This window comes from Arachis duranensis, chromosome 8 (assembly GCF_000817695.3).
Source record: "Arachis duranensis cultivar V14167 chromosome 8, aradu.V14167.gnm2.J7QH, whole genome shotgun sequence".
In the NCBI taxonomy this organism is placed as follows: Eukaryota; Viridiplantae; Streptophyta; class Magnoliopsida; order Fabales; family Fabaceae; genus Arachis; species Arachis duranensis.
The window spans coordinates 35,818,886-35,828,761 of NC_029779.3; the positions used below are offsets into that span (position 1 = coordinate 35,818,886).

General features: G+C 31.5%; 1 pseudogene; it reads right to left on the reverse strand.

Annotated features, from left to right (window-relative positions):
* Window positions 1-2,479: 2,479 nt before the first annotated feature.
* LOC107462329 (G-type lectin S-receptor-like serine/threonine-protein kinase At4g27290) lies at window positions 2,480-9,123 on the reverse strand (annotated as a pseudogene).
* Window positions 9,124-9,876: the final 753 nt, after the last annotated feature.

The following is a 9,876-nucleotide window of genomic DNA, read 5'->3' on the forward strand; positions in this document are numbered from 1 at the left end:
GGTGCCCAAGTGTGGATTTTCCATTGAACTGATGGTAAAGAAAGTGTAGTGATTGGAAGATTCATAGCTCAGAGTCAAAACCTATTCTGTTGATGCTATGTGTTGTTGTAGTTAATTGTTCTAAAATAAATAGAATAATGTTCTGGAGTGGGGAGCGTAGAGTCATTAAAGGAGACATCATTAATTATTATAATTTGGGCGAAATAGTCTTCTCTTATCTAAGAATTGGTGTACTAAGATAATATATTTTCTTACCCCAAGTAAATGAGTATCTATTTGTTTCATTTCAAAGTTTGATTCGGCATAATTATTTTCACTGGATGAAGATTAATGCGCTTAAAAAAAAATAGAGAATCATGTTTATAGCGTCATTTTTGTGTCACGAATTTTAAAAAATGAAAAAAATTATCTAAACCTTTTAAAAGAAAGAAAATTAAATATCTGCGTATATTGAATCGCACCGAAAAGAAGTTCAAGAATCCCTATGATATTTTGAGCTCAAATTCAGAGATTATTATAATGTAATTGAGATTTAAGAGATCAAATTGATCAAAAAAACTTGAATATGAGAAATGAAAAGTTAGTGAGGTATTCATCAACTAAGTCCAATGATTTCTCCTCTATCCATAAATTTAATGTCAAAAAAAAAATTCATAAAATTATTCATGCGTCATTAGTTCACAATGATAATAACTAGTAAGATCTATTTGTAACCGAAGGTTAGATAACCAATAAGCTAGTATTCCATCCCAATATGAAGCTATAGTTCTGAGCAAAACAAAGTTGACATTAATAACTCTCTTGAATCTTGATAAAAATTAAAAAAAAAAAACTGCAATATTACAAATTATATCAAAGCGTCTTAGCCAATCCAAGACGACTATGTTTTTAGTGTCTTTTTGAAAAACTTCAAAAATAATTTTTTTTAGTTTTTTACTTATAAAAAATAGTAGTATTAGAGCAAGTTTGGGAAGTAGCAGAAGTTACTTTTTTTTTTTTTTACTTTTGGATTATAAAAAGTTACAATTTGCGTGTTTGACATCATTTTAGAAAAAGCTTTTAATTTCTCGAAAAGTTAATTTGCAGTTTTTTAAAGAAGTTGAAATATATGACTTCTCTACTTCTCGATAAATCATTCTACCACTTACTTAAAAAAAATTAATTTCAAAACAAAAAAATCTACTTTTCTTCTTCACTCTGTGAAAAATACTGACCCTTCACCACCATTTTCACACAAGATTTGCTGGAAGCACTAACCCTCCACCATAATTCCATCATCATTTTCACGCAATGTTCCAAACCTCACCATTTTCATCTTATGCCTCCACCACCATTTTCAGATAATATTGTATTTGAACAACCTACTAGTATTGTATATATTCCTTTTAAGTATTTTTTTTATCATTTTATCACTCTATTTTTTATTATTAAATTTATATTTAACTGTCTTATGAAATTTCAGTTTTAATTTTATTTTTTTTATATGTGATTTTATAGCTTGCTATTATTTTCATAGTTAATTATAGCAAGTTTTTGACCTCAATAAAAGAGAAAAGAGTTTTAATATGAGTAAAAAAATAAAAAATAGCAACAAAATATACATTGACACACATTTTATATTTATTTTTTATTTTCACCTATCATATCATACACAATATTAGTGATTAGGTTATATAAAATTAACATTCAATATTGGAAAATATTTGTTATCATTGTTATTTTAATATTCATTCTCTTCTGTAAAAATTTTTTTTTGAGTTATTTATCCAAATACTAAAACTTTAAAATAAGTATTTTTATAACTAAAAATTCAAACACAAAATAACTTATTTATAAGCTGCTATTAATCAAAGTTCTTATATTTTAATTTCTTTTTCTAAAAGAACTTATTTAAGTTATTTATCTAAATTGGGCCTTAGTCTGATGCAAATTTCAAAATCAAATAGTAGCTTTTTAAAAAGCTATTTAGGAGTTTATAGAAAAGTTAAAAAAATGACTTTTCTCATAATACTACTTCTTTTTATCACATTTTTATAAAATAAACATTTTTAGAATTAAAAACTCATATAAAATAACTTATTTATAAACTATTTTTAATATAGTTATTTATTATTTAAGCTATTTTTTCAAAAAGAGTTTAATTAACCTGTTTATCCAAACTGGACTTAATCTAATAAGATATAAATACAAGTTAATAGTGCTACAAATTCTAATTAAAAAAAAAATTTTAACTTGAATTTAAAATTCAATAAGGTGTAGCTTTTGCCTTGTTAATATACTGTTGATTTAAGATTTGTCTTATAAAAGCCAAGATAAAGTAGGAAAATGTCCACTGATAATACCAATTTTTTTTTTTAAAAAAAAATCATTAACTTCAACGTTCGCTTACGGTTCGACCCACTTGTATTATCCAATATGTCAAAAATCTTATAGAAGATATTATTAATCAAGCACCCTTCATAACAATATTACACAAGACAATTAACTATCAGATTGTCTCGTAATTAACATTAGCAAGCCATTTAATAATCTGTTCATATTTTAGTAAGACATATGCAGTATATATATTACAAATTTTTAAGCAATTCTTCCTAAATCAACGTGGTTCTAAAATTGACATACTTAATTCATTAGTAGAAAGTAAATTACTCTTATTTGGTGAAGAATATTCTCGAACAAAAAGAGCTGGTTGTTTTGGCTGAGGCAAGCAAATTTCACTACCTAACATCATAACCACAGATGACATGCTTGGTCTCTCATGTGGATTCTGTTGGAGACACAGAAAACTAATTTGAATGCATCGCAATGCTTCAGAGCTATTGCAAGATTCTTTTAGGTCTTCACTAATCAAGTCTAAAGGCCTCCCTTCCATCCACAAATTCCATGCCTGAAAAAAAAAAATCAAATTAAGAATCAATAATATCATTAATTCACAATGGACAGTAAGAATAGAAATAATAACAATATATGTTGTGCTTACGTGTCCAGTAAGGTTTGTATTTTCTTTTTCATGGCTTCCTGTGTTTTTCTTTCCTGATACTATCTCCAACGAGAGAACACCGAAGCTATAAACGTCTGATTTTACTGAGAAGTTTCCATCAATTGCATATTCCGGTGCTATATATCCACTAATTTAATAATAAATATGATTAAAATGAGAAGCAGTTTACATAATAGCTAAACTACATATTAGAAATCAAGAAATGTTGAGTATCCTTACTATGTTCCAACAATGCGATGCGTAATTTCTGCAGTCTTGTCTTCTCCCAAGATTCTAGCTAAACCGAAATCTGAGATCTTTGGATTCATCTTATCGTCAAGTAAAACATTACTTGCTTTCAGATCTCTATGAATAATTCTAAGTCTTGAATCTTGGTGAAGATAAAGAAGGCCTCTCGCTATCCCACATATTATATCGAATCTTGTAGGCCAATCCAAAAGCATTCTTTGTGTTTGATCTACTAAGATGTACATGCAAGATAATATTTGCCACATTCAAAGTAAGAAGTTTTACAAATACTATTAAACAATTTCAGATATGCATCTAAAGAATTTAGTGTTCATACCAAATATAAAGAAATCCAAACTCTTATTAGGCATGTATTCATATATAAGTAATTTCTCTTCATTCTGAATACAATATCCTTTTAGTTTGACAAGATTACGATGCTGAAGTTTAGCAATCAATGCAATTTCATTCTTAAATTCCTCGGCCCCTTGTCCAGAACCAATTGAAAGCCTCTTAGCTGCTATTCTTTGTCCATTTTCCAATGTTCCCTGCCATTTATCAACTGCAATTTAGCTTTGAAATTTTCATTTTCTATTCTAAGATTCTTATAAAAGTAGCTTAATATGTCTATTACCATGAAGACAGGTCCAAAACCACCTTCTCCAAGCTTGTTTTTATCAGAAAAGTTATCTGTGGAGGAAGCTATAACTGATAGGTCATAGAATTGAACCTCTGTGTCTTCCTCGGAATGATCCACGAATGCTACAATAGCCTCTACATTATCTTAAGACAAGTTAATAGTTACTCTTAATTATGATTCGATAATTTACTTATTACTCAAGAAAATTAGATAATTCTTACCTTTCAGAATGGCCCTTTTCCTTCTTTTCCATATCAAACACAAAGCTAAGAGAAGGCCACATAATACGCCAATTGTGACTCCAACTGCAACTCCAATTTTGACATTGCGTCCGTTGTTTCTCTCTTCAATGGTTTAATGTCACAATACAAACATAGTTTAAACCATGTGGCATAATTTAGGATTAAAGAAAGATTAAGAGCAGTTTAAGGCTAAGTAAATGCATTACAAACCTAACTCTGAAGCAGGAACTCTAATATAAAGATCTTGGCCTGCATCTGGTAGAATCCTCAAGTCATTAATATCACCAAACCACAAAGCACAACCACTACCTTCACCTCTAATATCCGAATTCGCATAAGCAACACAAGAACAATTCATCAAGCATTTGTCTCTGCAGTCAACAAGGTTCATGCTCTGATTCAAGTACCAACAATTCTCAGTGTCCGGTACTTTCATCTTCTCATACTTAACAAACTCATCACTTTCACATTGTAGCGGCTTGTCGCGCAAGCAACCGCCTGCGCTGTTAGGCCTGAACCCTCTCAAACAAGCACAAGCATCAACTGCGGACGTGTTCCAATCACAATTGGAATTAGGACCACAAACACTATATCGCTCGCAAGAGTCTCTTGGCAGGGAAACATAGACCTGCCATTGTTGGTCAGAATCAATCCAAACAAAATACAGACGCTTGTAGGTGGCTTGATCCAACACCATCCTCACGGGAACAGAGTTGTTATCAAGGTGGAATGCAAAGTACACTTCATCCTCATTAGAGACAAAAACTAAGCTGAAAAATGCTTGGCGCTTTATGGTTGGTTTGCTACCATAACCCACTCCAATCCATGGTCCAGAGTTGAACTGTTTCATTGATCCTATTCTCTGCATTGGTTCTGGCCACTTAGTCACATCCATTCCCCAATTTAACGTTCCTGGAGAAGGATCTTTGTTATTCTTCCATGCAGTTACGCGCCTATCGAAACCAGTCTTCAAATCCTTACCAAGCTTCATCCCTGGCAAGAGAGTATCACCAGGGTAATCAAAGCTTTGCCATAGATAATTCTTTTCTTCCGTCAGAACAAGGTTCCCTGAATCCAAGAGCTGCAGGATTGGATTCTTGGGTTGTCTTGATACGCTCACAGACCATAGAACAGTGTTGTTGTCTTGACTAAGGAGTAGTGTGTTCTCTGTTGTGTTGTTTATGATGAATAGAAGAGAGTTGGGTTTGGTGGCGGGTTTTTCGCGGTTTGCGACCCATACAATGGTTTGACCTGGGATATTTTTGTACCATATGCCAAGGTAATAACGGTTGGTGGAATTATCAAGAGTGAAGAAACCAAGCTCAAATTGTCCGGTCTTGGAAACTAAGGTCTGGTTTTTACTTAGAGAGTGGAAGTGAGTGATGGTATCAGTTTCTGCAATTGTTTGGGAGATTTGAAAGAGAAGAAGGTAGAAACTGATAATTGGTATAATAGTAATAATGAAGTTTCCCATTGTGATGGCCCCTTTAATTTGCGAGGGTGCTCAAAAGAGAAAATATAACATATACCTTTAATCACAAAATGATTTGACATATGATATTTCTTCGACACATATAATATGTATTTCAACAATGATTTCTTCGATTGTTGATTAGTAGCTATTGGAGTCAATGCTAACAGAGGTGATTGCGTATACGCATTGATTACTCTTGGGTCTCCTATGACCTTGACTACAGTTCACAAATCAAAATTGTCACCACAAATTATGCTCTATTTCATTCTAGTTTTAGAAATGAAACTACTTTTTAGTGGTTAGATATTTAGTATAATTCAATTCTGATGCATAGAAAAGGTCATATACTTAAATTTATTGTGTTTGGTGATCAGAGATTGTTTGGAAACACAACACTTTTAAAATATGAGAACTCTAAGAATTGAAATTTTGAAATAGAGACTAAAATTTTAATATTTTTTTTAAAATAATATACTTATCAATCTCTATATTTATAGTAAACTAAATATAATACTAAAATATAATTCAGTTAATACATTTTATACCAAATATAACACAGAGACTTAATTTAGTCGTTGTCTCTGAGTCTGTCTTTCAATCTCAGGCTCAGTTTCAATCTCAGTCTCAGTCTCCTTTCTAAATGTAATATAGTTTTTTATTAAAGAAAGTTTTAAGTTAGTGTTGTGAACTTTTCGCAGAGTAATTCAATTGGAAAATTTTAGGGGCAGCAATTTTATTACATTTTAGCCAGCATGTAACCAGCAGAGAAAGGTGAGCCATTGGATGAAATCTCACACCAATCTCACACCATCAAATCATCATTGATGGCTAATTGATGGCTACCAATCACAAATATTGCTGGCCCTAGCATTGCTCAATTCAATTTTCTTCAATTTCTTTTGTTTCACAGTGGCATATTATTGATAATAGTATCAAAATAGTGATAAATCCAATAATAATTTTTGAGAAAATTTTACCCTAATAAAATCCATGTTGACTTAGGAAAGAAAAAAAAAATCTTTCATATAATTTTTGTTACCGAGCTTCCATCTCTGTAATGCTTAATTCGTTTTTACAAGTACTGGAACTGGAACCATCAAAAGGTTCACACAAGAAAAATGTAGGAGCTTTGGGTTGAGGCAAATCAACTTCGCTTCCCAACATTAAAACCACAGAAGACATTGTTGGCCTATCATGTGGATATTGCTGTGCACATAGGAGGCCAATATGAATACAACGTTGTACTTCACTCAAATTCCATGAATCTTTCAGGCATTCATCCACCAACTCCAGTGACCTTCCTTGCTTCCATAAATCCCACGCCTATATTAAACACACATATATCAACCGTGTTATTTATTCCATTCATCAGTTAAGAATATTAAACTTAAAATTGCAACACACTTACGTTTTCATACAAGCTTTCATCATTGTCACTTGCATAAAATAATCTTCTATTTCTCTTTCCAGATACTATCTCAAGTAATAAAATGCCAAAGCTAAAGACGTCAGATTTTATCGAAAACAGTCCATTAACAGCATATTCTGGAGCCATGTATCCGCTAGAAATATATATCAAAAAAGATAATTAGAACAATATTACTAGGAGTATCTTCTTATTGTGATTCAAAGAGAAAAAATTACATATGGATATAACTTACAAAGTTCCGACAATTCTCCTTGTATTTGCTTTACTTTGATCACCTCCAAAAGTTCTAGCTAGACCAAAATCTGATATTTTGGGTTCCATCTTAATGTCTAATAAAATATTACTTGTTTTAAGATCTCTATGTATAATCCTTAACCTTGAATCTTGATGAAGATACAATAAGCCTTTAGCAATTCCACTAATAATGTTAAAGCGCTTGGACCAATCTAAAGTACTCCTTCGTTCTTGATCTGTCATAACATGCAACAGTATTGTAGCAAGTAAAATATCATCATAAAGGAGTTACAAGAATACTAACCAAAGATTTAGCTAACAAAAGTATTTTAATGGATACAAACCAAAAATAAAATAGTCCAAGCTTTTATTAGGCATGTATTCATATATTAGTAATTTCTCCTCTTCTTGAATGCAACATCCGAAAAGCTTTACAAGATTCCGGTGTTGAAGTCTAGCTATCAGCTTTACTTCGGTTTTAAATTCATTTAAACCCTGTCCAGAACTACTTGAAAGCCTCTTGACAGCAATTTGTTGTCCATCTTCTAATATACCCTAAATAACAGTACATCAAAAGTAAAATTTCTTATTAATTGTTCTTTAAAACATAATTTAGGAGCATATCTAAAAAACTAACCTTGTATACAGGTCCAAAACCACCTTCTCCAAGTTTATTGTTTGGGGAGAAATTATTAGTGGCCATTGCTATTGTTGATAGATCAAATAATGGAAGCCCCATATCTTCCTTTTGTACATTGGTGCGATGAGTAACAAGCTCATCAATCCTTAAACGTTCCAATGCTATGTATTAAGGAAATAAAAGAGGACAATTAGAGTGTATTTGGGAATGCCACTAACAGTGTATCCTCTAAGAATTGATAAAAAAAAGTAATTCAATTTAGGCAATGAAGTGAGCAGCATGTCCATTGTTCACATTATATTCAGATCAATGTATGTACCTTTTGATGCTGTTTTTTTCCTAAGCATGTACCATGAAGCGATAATTATCATGGAAATCACAATAGTGCTCCCGACAACTATTCCAACCACCGCTCCCTCCTTTCGTCCATGTTTTCTCCCTCCTGACTTCTCTGCATCATTCTAAATACCATAATACTAGAAAGACAATAACATAAAGTTATTTTATTTAATATAAATATAACATCTATAAATATATAGTTATTACATCTAGCTAATAACCTTTTTAAAATGAATGATCGATCAACAAAATTAAATAGTTCATGGGAAAAGATCAAAAGAAAGAAGAAAAATTTTAGAATAAAACGGAATATTAGTTGATTATTTTTTGTTCATAAACCATAATTAAAAAGAAGACAACGCAGTACCTTGTTCCTCTGAAACTGCCATTCGAATATAAAGATCTTGTCCACCTTGCTTGACCAACCTAACATCAAACAAATCACCATTCCACAATTTGCATCCACCCAAAATTACGTTATACGCCATACAAGAACAGTTGCTCTTGCATTTTCCCATGCAATCCTGTTGGTTGGACAAAGAATAACCACCACTGGGTTCTTTAAGAGAAGAATATCTAACAAACACGTCAGTGCTACAATTCAAAGGTTTGTTTCTCACACATCCCTGTGTAAAGTTCAAGTAATAAGCATAATCAGTTGGGGACTTAGGTGTGAAACCATCCAAGCAAACACAAGTTTTTGCCTCATCGCAGTTCCCGTTTGGTCCACACACTCTACTGTATTGGTCACATATGGTGGTGCTATCATTTTTATTTAAACCAGAAGATGAAGAATTAGAGGAAGAAGCTTCCACAAACATGTAGGTGTAGGAAACAAGAACAAGAAAAATAATAAGAAAATTTTCCATCAAGTGTAATTGTTACGGTGCTTTTTTCAACCTTTTGGAAATAATCATATACAGGGCCAAAATATCAAGGAAAAGTTCCAAATTGAACATAAACCAGGCATACTAAACAGTTTTATATTCTATCTATCTATCTATGTCTGGCCTTAAAGTCAAACCGACGTTATTTGATGTTGATTAATTTCATTGACGTATTCAAATTAAACTATATTTTTTTGTTTACACTTTATGTTAGTGTTGCAAATGTAAGGAGTGTCGAAGTTAGTCCCACATCAAAGAAAGTAAGGAAGACTGAAAGAGTGAGGAGTTTATAAGATGAGAGACCCATTAACTTGACATTTTAAGGTTTTGAGTTGGATGTGATGTCTTCTCTTCTTATGTTTTTTCACTTGATTCTTTCTTGAAGTCTCCCGGTTGGCCAACACTTTACACATGTTGTTATGATTGGTCCATGAAATTCATTTTTATTTAATATTTTATTTTCCTTTATTTTCAAATTACGCCATTCACATGCATGCTTACAATTGGCACCCCTCCACTCTTGTTAATAATTACGTGACTGAAGAAGAGTACACCTGATCAAGACTCATTCTTGGGGATTAATTAACCTATAATCTTTTGGGTTCAAGATGATTAAGGAACATTTGAAAAGTTTTAAAAGTAATTTTTTTGAGTTTTTTATTATAAAAAATAGTAATATTAATGTCTAATGTAATTTTCAAAATTAAATTGTAGTTTTTTAAAAAATTATTTAAAAATTTATAGAAAAATTAAAAAAAATCT